Genomic DNA, 18,536 nt, shown 5'->3' with positions numbered 1-18,536 from the left:
GCTTTCAAATATATTCATCAGAAATTATTTCCCGGGGAATTTATAAGTGATAAATGGACTGGTACTGCAGAGCCGAACCCACGGAAGAAATATGCCCCCAAAACGGCAGAATAATCATAATTTCCAGGTTTTTTGATGTAAAACCCACTGAGCTAATGCAGAGAGGGTCAAGAACGCCAGAGCATTAAAAGGAGTTTTCTTATGACTGGATTTTAACTGTGTCGATTTTGGGTTCGACAAGACTCGAAGCAGTACCAGTCCATTTATCTCTTATAAATTCCATATTGGTGATAATTCCCCATCGGGATATTCCTGAATATATATATAATTTCATATATATATAGCAACATTTGTATATTCATGGTTGTATATAAATCATATATATGATAAAAATTCATACATATATATATATATATATACATGTATAATATATAGAGGCAGTCCCCATTAACAGCATGCTTGGTTAATGGTGATATATTTACGGGACTTGTCTAGCGACGAAAATCGGCAATTTTCGGTGCCAAAAATCACTGATTTTTGCTTATCAGAGCCGATAATTGGATAAATGGACTGGTGCCGATACATACCTAACAGAGGTGCTGATAACTGAAAATCAGCGGTTTCCAGCGCCAATAAGTCAAAACTTGCTACCAAAAAGCACCTGACTGATTTTTAACTGTGACGTGGGATAACCAGGGACTGCCTGTATATATATATATATATATATATATATATATATATATACAGGCAGTCCGTGAATTTGATATTAAGCAACATTTGTTAGCTTCATGACGTTCGTATATAAATCACGCTTGATCAAATATATTCATCAGAAATTATTTCATGTATAATATATAGACGCATGTTCCGTTAACAGCATGCTCGGTTAATGGTGATCCGACGGAAGAAATATGGCCCCAAAATGGCAGAATAATCATAATTTGAAGGTTTTTTGATGTAAAACTCAATAATAATGCAGTTTACTCGTTTTACAATGCACCTAACAGAGCATTATAAAAAAAGGTTTTCTTATGATTTTTGACAATTTTCGAAAAAGCACCTGTGATTTTTCGATCGGCGATTTTCTGGTTATCATCTCACTCTCAGAACGACACCCCTGTCATAAACAGGGACTGCCTGTATATATATATATATATATATATATATATATATATATATATATATATATATATATATATATATATATATATATATATATATATATATATATATATATATATATATATATATATATATATATATATACATAATACAATTTTGAAAAAACCGCTCTCCAATCGTTAGTGATGCTGCGCAGGTCTAGGGAAATGCTGGTAACACTGCTTACACTCATAAACTGACTGAGAAAGGGTTTGGGGGATGCGGGAGGCTGGGGAGTTTCCAAGGTGGGAGCGGTCGGAAGGCTCAGCACCACAGGAGGGGAGTGGCAATAAGGTTGTTTACAGGAAGATTAACCCAGAGAAAGGGTTGTTTTGGAAGGTGAGTGGCCACGCAAGGAGTTTCACCACCTGGAAGTGGGGAGGATATTTGCAGTACTGTCCTGTAACTGTAATGAAATAATCAATGGGAAAACTGAGAGAGTGAGAGAGAGAGAGAGAAACTGATACTAGGCTAAGAAAACACCTAAATACATCCATTCCATCACACACACATACACACCCACATGCACAAATAACAGTACACACACCTACCTTCTTTTTCTCCCATATCATTTCTTTTTTTATTTCTTGGTATATTATCATACAGTAATCTTCACTGCATAAAATAACTGATAACCGAAAAAATACACATACAGGTAGTTCTTGAGTTATAATTATTTCTTCTTATGATAATTCAATTTTGTGATGGGGTTAGCAGTTACAATGGTTTCGAAGTTTCAATGCAATACCAATATGACAGTATTTTTAAATTTCACGAGCGACGGGTGCAGGCAGCAGTGTGCAGTCAGGCAGCGTACAGTGTACGATACGTTGGCCCAAGAGGCTAGGATGTGAGTATCTCTCGCCCTAACTCAACCTCACTCACACTCGCCATCTATGAAGTCAAGTTAGGTCTGTGTTCGTGTGTAATTTTTGTGCATTTGACTGTATGTAAACTGTTTAAAACTCAAATTTTTATAATATCAGTATGTCTGCCAAATGCCCAAGTGTCTCCTGCTGGTGGTTCAGCCAAGAAGAGGCATTCCATCACTTTAGAGCAGAAAATGAAAATTATCAACCAGCATACCGTGGGAATGGCAGTATGGCCAACACACTTGACAAGCATTTATCACAGTCAACGGGTATCCACCATCATTAAGAACAAGAAACAGATAATGGATGCTATAAAGGCATCTGCTTCAGTTCATTCCATGATTACAACAAAGAAGACGGCAGGCCTTTGGAAGAAATGGAGCAGTTACTGGTCACATGGATGGAGGACCAGATACAAAAGCGTATGCCACTCAGCCACTTGACCATTCAAACAAAGGCGCACTTGCTTTTCAAGGAACTAAAGAAAACATATGATGATACCTATAACAAAGATTTTGCAGTAAGTGCTAGATGGTTTCATCATTTCAAAAACCACCATAATTTTCAGCATGAAAATCAGCGGTGAAGCAGCAAGCGCTGATGCCAAAGGAGCTGCTAAATTTAAGGATGCTTTGCATAAGGTCATCACTGATGAAGGGTACTTGCCACAGCAAATCATTTTCGATGAAACAGACTGCATTGGAAGTGGATGCCTCAATGGTCCTACAAGCATAAAGAAGCAACAACGATGCTCAGGTTTAAGACATACAAAGATTGACTGACTCTTCTGCTTGGGGGAAATGTGGCTGGGTATAAACGCAAGCCATTCATGATTTAACACTCTGCAAATCAGAGGGCATTACCAAGAATCAGCAAGCATATTCTTCCTGTGCATTACCGACATAAGAAGAAAAGCATGGATAACTGCACTGCTGTTCAAAGACTGGTTTGTGCTTTGCTTTATTCCAGAAGTGAAAGACTGTTGTAGGGAAAACAACATCCCTTTCAAAATTCTGCTGATTCTCGACAATGGTCCCAGCCACCCTCAGCACATTGGAGATGATAACGAGAACATAAAAGTTGTGTTTCTGCCACCAAACACAACTTCTCTCATACAACCAATAGATCAGGGCACTGTGGATACATTCAAAGCTTATTATCTTCAGAACACGTTTGCTCAGGCTGTTCAGGCTACGGATAATGAGGAGAAAGAGCTCAGAACATTCTGAAAGGAATTCAACGTTCTGAACGCCATTATGAACATCGGAAGGGCGTGAAAGGAGGTAAAGAAAGAGTGTATAATGGGATTTGGAAAAATGTGCTAAAAGTGTATGTAAACTCATTTAAAGGTTTCAATAAGTATGAAGAAATTGTGGAAATTAATAAAAAGACCTTGACACTTTGGTGAAGTTTAGATTTAGAAGTTGAAGAGGAAGATATCCAAGAACTTATAGATGTGAAAGATGTAGAGCTAACAGCAGAAGATTGAACTGAACTTGCAGAAGAGAGAAAACGAGCAGAAGAGGGAGAAGAAATTGAAGAAGAGCCAGAGCAAAAGTTTATAACGAAATCAACGGCAGAGGCATTTGCCTCAACTGAATGTGGAATGAAACGATTTGCCAAAGTTGAGAGAGCACTTCAAGACTATTGCATATTACTGAGTCGTTAATGAAGAACAAAAAAAATGCACTGTTCAAGCTACAATGGATTACTTCTTTAAGAAAATGACTGCAGTGCCACTGCCTTCCACCACAACTTCCCCTACATTTGAGCCTTGACCCTTTGCTGTACATCTCATGACGGCTCTTTCCTCAAAATCCTACCCCATGTAACACCTGAACAGCCACAGAAATAGCAGCTGAAAAGGACCGAGTTGGTGATCCTGCTGCTTTATCATCCTCCTCTTCTGATTTTTTGTTACACGTAGCCATCAACAGCCTGACACTGTTCAAGTACACTGACAGCAGACCGAATCTTGGTGAGTACAGTACACGTCTAACTTGTTTGTGTTATCCACTCTTGTTTGTGTTATGCTGATATTAATAATTAAAAATAAAAGAATTCTGTTTGTACAATATTGATAGTATCATAAGTGTCAATCTGATTATTTTGAACCTCCAGAATTAGCTCATATTAAAAATTAAAAATAAAAAGAATTAACAGTACTATACAGTACAATAAATAATATATATATATATTATACTATATTGTATAGTGTGTCCAAAAGGCTAAGCATGCATAAACTTACCAAAGTTGTAAATTATTTTCATGTTACACCCACAATTTTCCATATTAAAGGGGGTTAACATAACTGTCCTTATCATAACTAGGGACTACCTCTTTCTGAAACATTACAGTAAAAATGTATGTAATGTATGTATGTATGTAATGTATGTATGTATGGTGAATCTCCTCAAAAAGTGTTCAAGACAAAGTTTTATTATTTTATATTGTGAAAATTATAACCTATTTTCTTATAAACAGTTGTGAATTGACCATACATACATACATACATACAATATACAGTACATACATACATACATAAACATACATAAAACTAAACAATAAATATATATATTTATATACATATGTAATTTAGTTTTATATATATATATATATATATTTTATATATATATATTTACTGTATATTTAGTTTTAACACATTTTAGCATTTACTGTATATAGGTGCAATTCATTCTGTTTAGGTTCTCCCCATACAAAATACCTACTAGGCTATGGTCTGTCCTTAATTTTTAGAAAGCCTATGCTACAAGGCCTAAGATAAGTGAAATACAAACCAAATGGGGTTAGTTTTGAGAATGATAGAAGCAGACTCTAACACCACCTCCAATCAGAAGCTTTGCCCATGTTTCTAATGTTCAGTGTTACTTGGGGGGCACCCTCAACCCAGATGAGGGCATGGCACCCTGCATCAGGTTAGGGAGGTAAGGTCTGGTTAGGTCACAAGTTAAATATACCTTAGTTTTACCAGACCACTGAGCTGATTAACAGCTCTCCTAGGGCTGGCTCGAAGGATTAGATTTATTTTATGTGGCTAAGAACCAATTGGTTACTTAGTAATGGGACCTACAGCTTATTGTGGAATCTGAACCACATTATAGCGAGAAATGAATTTCCATCACCAGAAATAAATTCCTCTAATTCTTCATTAGCCGGCCGAAGACTTGAACTCTTAATCTTTTTTAGAATGCCAGGTTAGGTCACAACATGGCATTCTAAAAAAGGATTAGTTTTTTCATCGGCAGGATCTCTATCCATTGTTTTCAACTGACTCCTCAAGTTTGAAACAACAATGGTAAAAAAAAAAATGCATGAAACAGAAGTTAGCAAAACATGGTTCATGTGTTTTGGCTTGCCAAAAAATCAAATCAGTGTTAATGAGATTAGCCTAGGCTTGGTCTGTTAACCTCCACTTAACTCTATTTTATTTGTATCAACTCTAAAAACTCGTTTTTATGTAGAACAAAGGTAAACCTAACCCATCCTTTAGCATAAACGTAATCGTTCATCCACACAGACATCAAGCATACCTAAGTATACCTTAAATAGAATTCTTTACAATAGCCTAATAAAATGGCCTCAGTTTAAACACGAAAAATATCGTTTTCGTTTCCTCAACAATTACTTAACATTCACAAAACAATAAAACAGTGTGTAACTTTGCTTTTACTATTAACGCCGCCGCCCCTCCCTGTCAAAACACACACCCCTTGTCAACACATTTCTTCATATTCTAAAATCACTGATAAACTATTATGTAACCTCAAGATGAATTTTGTTGTACAATATGAACAGAATATAATTTTATAAAAACGCATTCCCAAATTACTCTACATAAAACTAATATAATTCATCAATTAATAATACCTATCTACGTCTAGCGTCCCACGAAGCGGCGTCGTCTGTTTGTGTCAAAACAGTCACAACTGATGAATATTGAAAAAAATTAGTGACTCCTTATATTGGTTTCTAATATTTTGATATAAGCAAATAGGATAAGTAACATGTTCCATTTGTTATAATTAAAATGATAATCATTAAGCAACTATAAATTTGTATATATATCAGATGGACTATTTGTGAGAGGCCTTTCATATGGCGTCATTTAATCCCAATCTCTCAACTAAATATCTATGCAACGGATACGTTTGCGTCATAATAATGCTCGTGTATCAAACACACTGAATAGACTGCAGTGTCATTCATCATACAATTTTTGTGAATTTATTATTATACTTTATTTTTATTATAGTAATAATTTGTTACTAAGCTACGATTGTTGGCAGGAGTACGCATTTGAACGAAATAAAGCTATCTTTGTTTATGAGAGAACAACATGGTTGTGCTGTGTATGTGACAAAATCATTGTTAGAAAACTGCTGATCTGACAGAAGAAAAACTAGGCTGGGTATGAATATGATGAGTATTATCATAAAGAAATAGCTATGCTTATGAGACAGGCTTCATTCAATCTTTTATTCCCTGCTGATACTTTTCCAAAAGAGGATATGATACAAGTATTCAGAAAAATAAGGCGACGTTTTCGTAATAAGAACATAGTTTTAGCTTGAAACTAATATGCACGCCTTAAAAAAGAGATGGAAGAAAGTATTCTAAATATAAGTTATAGTACTAAACAAATATTACAGACGCACGACAGAGAATGCACAGAAATTGAATTATTAATGACTTGCATGTTTTTCGAAGGTTGGAAGGAAAATAATAATTAGAATAATTACCAGAGAAAGAGAAGATCAGTAACATTGTCTTATGCTTTCAAGCAAAGAAAACAGAACAAATTCACCAGTGACAGCAACTTTTGGTCCTGTGGGTAACAATTTTCCTAGAGAAATTAAGAGGTCTTTGGTAAGTTGGATCGCAAGTTGTTGCAGTGAAATGACAATATCCAATCCAAAGTCAACAACGTAGCAGCTACTAAACCTCAGTCAAACTCATTTTTCTGGACTGTTCGAAATCAGCGGATTGCTGAATACAATGAGTTTTAGTTTGCTGCCACGCAGATCAGGTAGTGTGTGTTACCAAATATTGTCTCCAAATTGACTGGCGGGTATAAAATTCATAACACAATACTTTATTGTGTGAAAACAATAAATTATTACGGTAACCACAAAAATTTGGCTGCTTTTGAAGCTCTGACATTATCTAACAGCTCATACGGGCTGCTGATGAATGCTTTTAAATGGGGCTTTATTGAGAAGCATTGCCTTATATCATTAAGAATGACTTTTGCTGCCTTTATCTGTGTTAAAGATAACATCATTCGTATCATTTTTCTCTTGTAATGTGCTTTTTCTTGCAAAACAAGTTTTTATTTTCAGTGATAAAAATTCTTTTTAATTGTGTTAATTTTATGGATCAGAAGCGTTTCTTAGCTGCGCTTTCCTCGTCCTTTTTTTCCCCTTTATTGATGCTACTAAAGACACAACATTTATTCATACAAGAAATCTTTCAAAGACATTTCATTCGGTCACATTATCAGCCTTAAAGCAAGCAACGATTATCTGCTACACAGGATATGTCGCGCTTTGCGTCACATATCTTAACTGAGCAAGAGACTGTGTTGGCACAAGGCCAGCATTAGCTGACAACAACAACGTTACATATCCTCTAAGAGATAATTCTAAGATTTCCCTGGTGTTTCTTATCTGGAAATCTTAGCTCTTAGTAAATATTTACTTTGGAAAATAAGGCAGATCCTTCAGTAACCAGTAAGAGGTTTTCTCTACTAGTTACTGCTGGTTAAGTAACCATAATAGTTTCAAGTTTCTCCCACTGTCTTCCGCCATGTTACTACTTGGTCGACTCAGTGATGGCAATGTGCAATTGTACTGACGAAACAAAATCGCTGGTTGGGTACAAACGCAAGGCGTTTCCTCTCAAATGGGTCTGGGAATGTTCATCGGCTTTCCCCTAGGGAATTTTAAATGCGAGGAAGCAACAAATGAGCGTGAAAATTGAAGAAGCGTCCGGCTTATAAGAAGCGCCTAATTCTCGGTCTTAAGCTTATCAAATTGACATATAATTCCATCAGCCGATAGAGTACTGTAATTCTATGAACATTTACTAACTTCAAGCAGGTATGTATAAAACAGAATATAATCTTGTACTCCAACCATTGCATTGTTTCCGAGATGTGATTTTGTCTAATAAATGATATTTAGAGAAAGAAAATACTAGAGGGAGATCTTAGCATAATCCGATCCTTCGCAGTCAAAATAGTTTCTGATTTCGGCACCGTCTTATATAATTTGTCAAAAAGAAAAAAGAAAGATCTGAAACGCTAAATTGTGTAGCAGATAATTTAAAGTCATGATTTATAAATAAATATTAGTATACGTTAGTCCATCTATTATCAATCGGATTGAGAATATTCGCCTAATGTCTCTCTCTCTCTCTCTCTCTCTCTCTCTCTCTCTCTCTCTCTCTCTCTCTCTCTCTCTCTCTCTCTGTCAGTTCAATCGCCCTTTCATACATGCATATACTGAGTATTTTCTTCGTGTCAGGGTCTGAAATTATTTACTTTGATATTTCATCCATGCTACTGCAAACAAATGCCTAATATAAACGTAAGAAGTATTTTAACAGTTGAATGTTCGTTTTAGTATTTATATATTTTTTTTTTGTATTTTTGTTTATGTTTTTATTTTTAGTAATTTTATTTTTAGTACATTCACTTCCTATCTCTTCAGTGACTGCCCATTTTAAAATTAAACACCGAGCTGTAAAACGTAGACATATTGTTGTATGGAATGTAAACACACACATACAATTTTTTCACCATATGCCTTTTTGATTGTGAAACCATGGACCCTGCAAATTTGAGCCCAGCGGCCTGCTATTAGCCTATAGCATCAACGCACACATACACACACATATATATATATATATATATATATATATATATATATATATATATATATATATATATATATATATATATATATATATATATATATATATATATATATGTGTGTGTGTGTGTGTGTGTGTGTGTGTGTGTGTGTGTGTGTGTAATTGTAATAGCCACAATGCCCTCTTAACTTCTCGAATTATTCACGCTTTTTTTGGATACGCTTGTCATACAAAGTCTTAAGATCCAAGTGCAAGAAATATGAAGAAATTATGATGTCAGGCAGCGTGAAACGAACCCAGGTCCCATAATCGGCAACGTGACCCCATTGTGATTATGGGACCCAGGTTCGTTCCCGCCGCTACGGACATCATAATTTCATATTTGCTGCACTTGGATCTTATGGCTTTGTAGCGACAAGCGTATCCAAAAAGAGCAAAGAATTTGAGAAGTTAAGAGGACATTGTGGCTATTACAATTACATATGTATCTGGTAAAACATGACCAGTAGTTCTATATATATATATATATATATATGTGTGTGTGTGTGTGTGTGTGTGTGTGTATGTGTGACATAAACCCTTTTCCCATTAACAGGGAATGGCTTATATGGAAACCATACCCCGACTGGGTGTCCTTATCCAGAATTCTGAAGAAAAGCTGACAGCAGAAGTGAGAAAATATAAAAAAAAGTAAGTATGAAAGAAGTCAGTGCCATAAAGGCAATAGCCTACAGTATATATGTGAATAAATAATATATATAGTATATATATATATATATATATATATATATATATATATATATATATATATATATATGTGTGTGTGTGTGTGTGTGTGTGTGTGTGTGTGTGTGTGCTTCTATGTGATTCATAAATACGTACGTACACAAAAGTACTCAACGCACAATCACGTGTAGGACAGAAACAAATTTCAGACTCACGTTGGGATCCAACCCAGGTCTTTCAATTGGAAGGCACGGGCGCTACCAGCTCAACTACCCGAGTCATAAAAGAATTGGTATTTAAGTATCACTGTACTAAGGCTTTTACCCAGGCAGGCCAAATACCTAGCAAACCAGCGAGTTTTACACAACTTCCCGACTCAGCAGTAACCCAGTCGGTAGTATTTCATTCGAATTATTCCTTCTGAGTGAAGAAGATAGAAGAAATCTATATACACACAATCACGTGTGGAACAGAACTAAATTTCTAACTCACACCGGGACCCAACCCAGGTCTTTCAGTTTGTTGTAGCGATCGGTTTCTTTTATACTGACTCTTTAAAAATATGTTCCCAGTCTTTCTTCAAAATTCTGGACAAGGACACACAATCAGGGTGTGGTTTCCATATAAACCATTCTCTGCTATGGGAAAAGAGTTGATGTCATATATATATATATATATATATATATATATATATATATATATATATATATATATATATATATATATATATATATATTTTATGTGTGTGTATGCGATAACGAAATCCCGTGAATATTGTCATTTTTAGTCACTGCCGATCTGTGCCGATGAAAGCAAGCATAAGGAAGTGTTCTAAGCTTCGAACAGTCGTGTCATGTCAGCGTGTGTATAATTAATAGTTAAAGGAGTGAGCGAACACGGCGGCCCTTTATGACGCACGTGGGTTTGCTCAGGCAAGCGCGAGTCGTCTGCGTTTCCCCAGTCCTCACTCGCTGGCAATGCTTGATTAGCCTGATGTACAAAAGGCGTTGCAGTTATGAGGTTTTCTGTCGAATTGTTGTGATAGAATTTCGGTATGCGGACGATATTTTGGGTCTAATATCTCAAGACGTAGATATCGATAACCCCTTGGAAAAATTAAATGCTGAACAAATCCCGGGTTGTCTATCAAATTCTAGCTAGAAAAAAAATAAAGATGGTTGTCGTCTTTTTTAGACATTCTTATCTGACGTGAACATTTTTATGTGTAAGAGCAACACACGATTAAACTAATGTCCATTATTTTTCAGGATATCGTAATACTATAAAAATCCTGCGAGCTTTATGTATTAACAGGCCAGAATTCCTGGATAACGAACTATAGAACGTGAAATGATTGGTCTAAAAGGTAGCTTTTTGACGAAAAATTAGCACCCAACGCAGATCATTCGCCAGTAGCCCTGGATAAGATAATAAAATTTGTTGAACTGTGTGTATCGAACAGCTTCTTGTCGTTCGGGGATTCCTTGTAGCCAATGCGGGTGCAGCATGGGAAATCTATACATTAAGTATTTCCAAAAGTATGATGTGGATATGTCGATGATATTCTAACATTTTGGGACCAAAGAAGGGGCAATTTCAGCGGTTTTTTCGAAATTAAATGCATCAGTGTCCAAGCAAGTCAAATTCTAAGTCGAATGGACAACAGACAATAAAATTCCTTACCTAAATATTTTAACGATTAGACACGACACAATACAAATTTACTGTGTACAGACAACCAACTTTTCACTTTCATATATCCACTTTTTTAACCATGGCTTATTTGTCAAGATTGGCGTAGCCAGCAGTTTCTTCTAAAGAGCCTTACGGATTTACTCCCAGGAATCTCTGGAAAAAGAATTTGAAGTAATCCGTAAGCAGCTGTCATCCCTGAGGTAACCTGACCATATATATAATTGAGAAAGCTATCCGTAAGTCAGAATTATATTCTGTAGTCTTTCAAACCAAACCTCCTTACGGGGTGACCAGGATAGGAAGACAGCTCTGCCTATAACATGGAATACGGATGATAAACAAATGGCTTGAAAAGCTATTCCTCCCGAACCACCCTCACAAATCTGAGGTGCTAATGCGTGAAACGCATTATGATGTTATTATAAGAACTATGGTTATTATTTCATTAAGCACAAATAGAAAGAAAATTCATTAGACACAACCAAAATTTACTCAACGCTGTTTCTTTAGTAAACGAAGTACAGTAAATGACAAATCTCAGGTAAAGCCATAAACCAAGGTCTAAAGACCTTGCCATAAACAAGGGATTAACCTCGAGTGTGAGATGAAACGGGATAAATATATATGGCAGAGCTGTATTCTTTTCCTGTCCCCAACCTAGCGATCTTAGAAAGGTAAACGAACTATAATAATAGTTTTTGTAACAATATATGTTTATGCATTAACACTTTAAATTTGCGAGGTGGTTCGGCAGGAATAGATTTTAAAGCCATTTGAATATTGTCCATGTTCCATTTTAGTAGTTATATATTGTCTACGTGATTATATTTTTTCAGTGCCTCTGCAGTTTAAATAAATCATTCAGTACTTAGGAGAATACATAATTTAACATTAGTTACAGGGCCCCCTTGTTTCTCTAGAATGAAGTATATCTTAATATGTTATAAATAATTGCCCTGGCCTTAAGGGTGAGGATGTTGGCGATGGCGAGGTCTGTTCCTGCATTGACTATCCAAACTGTCCAGTGACACGGGGCTTGAAGTGATCACCGTTGCTGTTTTTGATCGAGCTGGCCTTTTAATGTCCTCGCTAACCCGTGTCAGCGAAAATAAGGTTGGTGGAGGCGGCCAAAAATTATGCCACATCTCTGATTTTAGGAAATAATTTAGGTTTGTACAGAAAATAAGTGAAGACAAATATGTTTACGATATTAACTTTAAATTAATATATATATTCTAAAAACATTTCACACGAGCAGGCCCTAACAAGCCAAAACTTATAATCATAACAATGATACGTTTAGCAAGGCACGAATTCCTTCCCCGCCCCACCCAAGCGGTCTTGGAGTGCTTGAGGGTGATAAAATTAAAATCCATACCTGGATTTTATTAAGACATTGACACAGACGCTTGGAAATTCTAACCCTTTCGTGTTTACCTATCCAAATGCCCTGACCAGATCTTTAATTGACGTCTACCGGATGCCGGCCCCCAGAAACACATGGGTCCTCGAAATTCCTTGCCTCGACTGTGACAAATCCTGTATTATATTTACAGGTAAATCACTCTCACAAAGATTAATACCTTCACAAACGCTCAGAAGATATGGCTAACACTGCTCGGCTATTTTCGACCACATAAATAATCAGAAACTTCGAATATATTGGAATATGTCACGTATAATTTATAGCAGCGATAATCCGTTCAAGCACTGATCACACTGTCAGACACAGAAATACGCTGAACCTCTCAAAAGAACCCTGGGATTCAGATCCGATATATATATATATATATATATATATATATATATATATATATATATATATATATATATATATATATATATATGTGTGTGTGTGTGTGTGTGTGTGTGTGTGTGTGTGTGTGTGTGTGTGTGTGTGTTGTGTGTTTGAGAGAGAGAGAGAGATAGACTGGTCCCTGAAAGACTTGAAAACGTACGAGAAAGTACTTTCAAAGTTCAGGTACCTCTCGGTGAATGCCACATGTACTGTTTAAAATCTCTTAACACAAAAGCGTTAAATCTTCTAGCTGTAGTCACATATTTTATGGGCCTAGATAATGGAGCCAGGTCAGCAGATGGAAAGAGTACGTCATTACAGAATGAAATATGACGATCATGTATCAGCGTGACACCTGCGGATATGAGGCAAAGCTGGCAGTCTGGCTGTGACGTTGGAAAAATCTGTTCAACTTTCTGTAGATCTAAAACACCCAGCGAGTGTTACGGTGTATGACTCACACCACGGCTGTGGGAAAGGACGAGGGGATTTGCCTTGCTTCGGTTGTTCTCTCCCCCATTTACCTACAGTTTACTCAGCTAGATGCGGGTTATAGAGGTCGATGGGTGCATGCATGCATGCATGCACAGGCACGCATGATTAAATACTGCGTTATTCTGGGTTGGTGAGTCAGTCTGTGTTGGTAAGATATTCTTGTTTAATGCCAGAGGAAACTAGTGTAATGAGCTTTATGTGCATGAATGTACGATCAATAATAATAATAATAATAATAATAATAATAATAATAATAATAATAATAATAATAATAATAATAATAATAATAAAAAGACCAATGATAGCCCACCACACAGTGATGAGGCTTCATTCCCAACACGACCGATCGTAAACAAAATTTAGGACAACGCCAGTTGTAACACGAGGTCTTACATTGTTATCATTAAGCTCTTAATGACCTTGTGTTCTCCAGTTAGCGTTTAAAATAATGGTCACAGTATTGCAAAACTGATTTCCCCCGCGTAACAATGACAAAAAAATAACGCATGGCAGGGGAAGGTTTGTCATCTTTTTAATAAAGTGCTGCAAAGAAATAGATGTCACGATTGGCGCTGCCTCAACACTTGAACATTACTGGTCCGTAGCGTATTCTGTACATACACACATATATATAAGTATATATATATATATATATATATATATATATATATATATATATATATATATATATATATGTGTGTGTGTGTGTGTGTGTGTGTGTGTGTGTGTGTGTGTCTCACCTTTGGTTGTGAGCGGAACACCTAGACTAGATTCCGTTATATTAACAAATGAGGAGAATAACCTAACAAACAAACTATGCACGAACTCTGAATCATCTTCAAATCAAACACTGATGTATTACAGAAAAGTTTAAATGTGATTTTTTTTAACAAGCATGTTTTAGTGGCAGTCTGCTACAGGAAATCTAACATTTACTTACAAAGATCCGCCGGATGTTATGCTCATGATAGCATTGAAACAAATACATCCGAGCGATTACACTTCATATACATATATACATACATACATTCACACACACATATATATACATACATACATACATACATACATATATATATATATATATATATATATATATATACTGTATATTATAAGTGCGTGTGTGTATGTTTAAAACTCCCTTTATATTGAACAGCTGCAAAATGAAATGAGACTACTTAACACCAATGAGCTTTGACTATTTTAAAAGGAAATGGGGGGATTGTCAAGCAAATTCCGTCAGTGGGACCTCTGATAAACGCTGGCTGCCTTTCTCGGTAAATGGGGTCAGTTTGTATCCTGCCTACTGTTACGTCAGAGAATTCCCGTCCATTGTAATTATCCACGTGTGTCTGTTCATCGAAATCGCGGGGGCATTGTTTTCAATGCGATGCGGAACCGCTGGCGGAGCTCCGTTGCTTATTGTATTCTTTCGGGTCTCATTACAGTCCATAGCTGCTTGCATAAGACTGCTATGTCCTGGTGCAAGTTTCAGGAGGTTGAGGCTCTAGTCTCAACCTCCCTTTCTGTCTGGTCTTGTGACCGACAAGTGTGCGTAATCTTTGATGGAAGTATTGATACAACTGATAAATCTAGTATCTAAATCATCACTAAATTTGTGTGATTTTACAATCTAATCTTCCTGTCGATATTGTCATTATCGAAAGAGCCTGTCAACTTTCACGTGTAGACGACTTTTATTGCTGGTAAAACACTTTTAGCTCAATAAAAGAAGTATTATCAAGAAATTACAGGAAGATAAAGCAACAGCTTAAAACTTACGAAACTGAAATGAAATAAAATTTCACTCGTCTTATTTTTTTCCTTCGAATAATGAGAATTATTCTAACAGAACAAAATTTCTACACAAGTTATAACTTTCCTTGAACACCTAATTTTGCGTTCTATAATTTCAATTTACTTAGCCAATAAATCTGTTACTAAAGAACTCACGTCCCATATTATGCAATAATGTGCACGTAAAAATTCTGCCAATGGCTTTGTTGCATTTGATAAATATCGATTTTATGTTACCTCTTATACTTTTAATTCTACATATTTCTTGTATCTGTGTACATTGCTGTTTTATCTTAATTTTCCACATGTTATTGGCCCCGACTTTTCGATTCGTTATTTTGAATCATAGGTAATTCTGTTTTTAATTCTAGATTTTTTTTGCCATAATTTCATATAGGTTTTATGAACTTTTCTTATTACATTTTTAGCTATGATTTTACTGGCTTACTTCTAAGTTCATGTTTTTCACTGTAATAATAATAATAATAATAATAATAATAATAATAATAATAATAATAATAATAATAATAATAATTTTTAAGAATTCGATAAAAAAAAGCTGTGCACCAAAGCTTCAATAATTACCAGTGAGATTTATATACGTAAAATTGCGTTTACAGAAACATATTAAACATTATTCTTTTTTTCTTTTTTCGAAAGTCTTTAGTTAAAATGTCTCTACACGTATTGATTAATGGGGTACCGGGTAACCATAGGTAATTTCGCTGAAGTCTCACGGTTTATCAATTTCCTTCACTTTAGGAATCTACGAGCAAGAGTCACCAGGCAAGAATCGTCTTTTCTGAAGTATGGCATTTTCTTCGGCTCGCAAAGGATGTCGGACAATTGGAACTTCAGAAGTTCAAGCGAAGATGCTATGCGTTACTACCCTAATACAATTCAACTTACGTTTTAATATTTTACTTACATTTTTATTTATTCGTTAATTTGTTCATTCATCTGTTATTCTAACAACTGATCTCGTCTTTCTGTATTTCTCATTACCTTCTGTTACTTCTTTCTAATGAACACCATATTCTTAGGAAGCTTGAATTTCAAGTCAGTGGCCTCCATGGGCTTGTTCCATATGAATAGGGTTCATGCTCTGAATAATAATAATAATAATAATAATAAATAATAATAATAATAATAATAATAATAATAATAATAATAATAATTCAGTCCTCCGCCTGTTTTCTCGTTTTCTCCTCTTCTTCCATTACATTTCCTTTTTTCTCCGTACTCCTTCCCTCTTGTTCTTTTCCGCCCTTCATTCTTCTTCACCTGCCATTCAACTTTCCTTTCTTATTTCCATATTTCCTTATATCACCATTCCCCAATTTTCATCTGTCCCTTTCTTTTTGTCCCTGTCAGTAAGGAAGAAAATTCCAATCAATTTTTCAAATCACCCTGATTAATTTTTCTTATCATTATGTGTATTGATCATCGCAATACGTTCGTTTGCTCTCTACTTTCACAGCTCCTTTGGCACCCATAGTCCAATCTGTGGAATCGTATGGTATTAGTCATTAACAAAAGTTAAGAAGTCCTCCCCATCATCATAACTACGTCACTGGTCGAAATTTTAGAAATGGAGAATTACTATAGAAAAGTATTAACAAGGCGAACATAGATGAAAAGATGGATGATATTTGGAAATAGCTTGCAAGCATATTTTAAAGAAAGCATATATCAGCCTAGTCATGTTTTATAGATTATATATGCCTGTCATAAGAGCAATATTACAAGAACAAAAATAGATGAAATTCGTTTGTGCTGTCTGTAAGGTAGATAATACAGTGCATTTGTCTCATCCAACAAATGGCAGAAATGAAGAGGACATGCTGCAAGAACGGACATGCCGAGAAATCCGAACAGAAAGCTGGGAGAATACATAAGACATGCCATGTGAATGTAAGAAAACAATTAGTTGACAAAGCTGGCAATATGTTACTGTCATAACTTATGTAGTATAAAGTATGAAAGAAAATCAATATATTTTAGTTAACGAGGTGTAAAAAATAGTGTTGTTTAAAGAAGCTTTGAACTTGTCTGTAAAGTGATAGTGTGCCCGAAAACTTGTTTTGTGGAGTGAGCTACATGGAATCAGGAACCAAGACCTCCCAGTCTAGTCCAGTAGTAGTTTGGATCATCAACTTTTAACGGCGAGCCAGTGAGAGGAGTGTTCTTTTTTTTTTATTGAGTTACCAAAGTTAGCATTGTTTCTTGGTTCCTCGATGATCCCTCCACAGCTCTAAACCATGCGTAGCCTACACTATTTGAGAAGTTCAAGCATTATTACTGAAAATTCATCCCCATTTACTATATCTACCCTGACAAACTTATATATATATATATATATATATATATATATATATATATATATATATATATATATATATATATATATATATATATATATATATATATATATATATTGTATTTGTACATACATATTGCCTTCATCGTCAGTCTTCCTACAACCTTAGTGGTTAGAGGACTCATGATGAAGGCAATATTTATGTATGTATGTATACACACACATACATACATGCATATTGCCTTCATCTTGATCTTTGTACTCCTTTAGTGGGATTGTCTAGTTCTCCACATTGATATTCTTTATTTCTAACTCCCTGGAATCTTTATCAGTCTTACATAACGTCTGTTTTTTCTACTTATTCCCAACATAATTCACTGTTCATATCTTCACTCTTTCTTTTACGTTGTATTTTGGGTCCTTGAACTTGTTTCTCCTACTCACCTCTTTCTACCCCTGACATCCATGACCCTTAATATTTTCATCTTATTTTTAATTTCTACATGTTTTTAAATTTATTTGAAGTTCTATCTTTATTTTCTTTTGAACTTTTATTTGTATACTGTTCTTCTTTTACCTGGGCACACACTGCACAACATAATCCTTTCTAGTAGTCTCTATTATGCTTTCCTTATTTGGTCTTTTTTTCACAAGCCTAGTCATATCTGATGTTAAGCCATTGTAGTGTATTATTTTTATATTCTGTTATGTTTTTACTGCTTTAATGATTTTATCTTTCATAATGTATCTGACATAATTGAGTTTCATTTCGTGTGCA

General features: G+C 35.3%; 1 protein-coding gene across 8 annotated transcripts in view; it reads right to left on the bottom strand.

Annotated features, from left to right (window-relative positions):
- Positions 1–13,084, bottom strand: part of pod1 (coronin pod1) — a 155,879-nt gene extending 142,795 nt beyond the window's left edge. For 6 of the 8 annotated variants that reach the window (XM_067122023.1, XM_067122027.1, XM_067122028.1 and 3 more), the window contains exon 1: positions 5,922–5,982. The gene's annotated coding sequence lies outside the window, so the exon portion shown is untranslated. Of the gene's footprint in view, positions 1–5,921; positions 5,983–12,931 lie in introns of those variants that run through there. The other 2 variants (XM_067122029.1, XM_067122024.1) reach the window with 2 other exon arrangements.
- Positions 13,085–18,536: the final 5,452 nt, after the last annotated feature.

Source organism: Macrobrachium rosenbergii, chromosome 20 (assembly GCF_040412425.1).
Source record: "Macrobrachium rosenbergii isolate ZJJX-2024 chromosome 20, ASM4041242v1, whole genome shotgun sequence".
Taxonomy (NCBI): Eukaryota; Metazoa; Arthropoda; class Malacostraca; order Decapoda; family Palaemonidae; genus Macrobrachium; species Macrobrachium rosenbergii.
The sequence above is the reverse complement of the archived record's forward strand: the minus strand, read 5'-3'. Positions and strand labels throughout refer to the sequence as shown.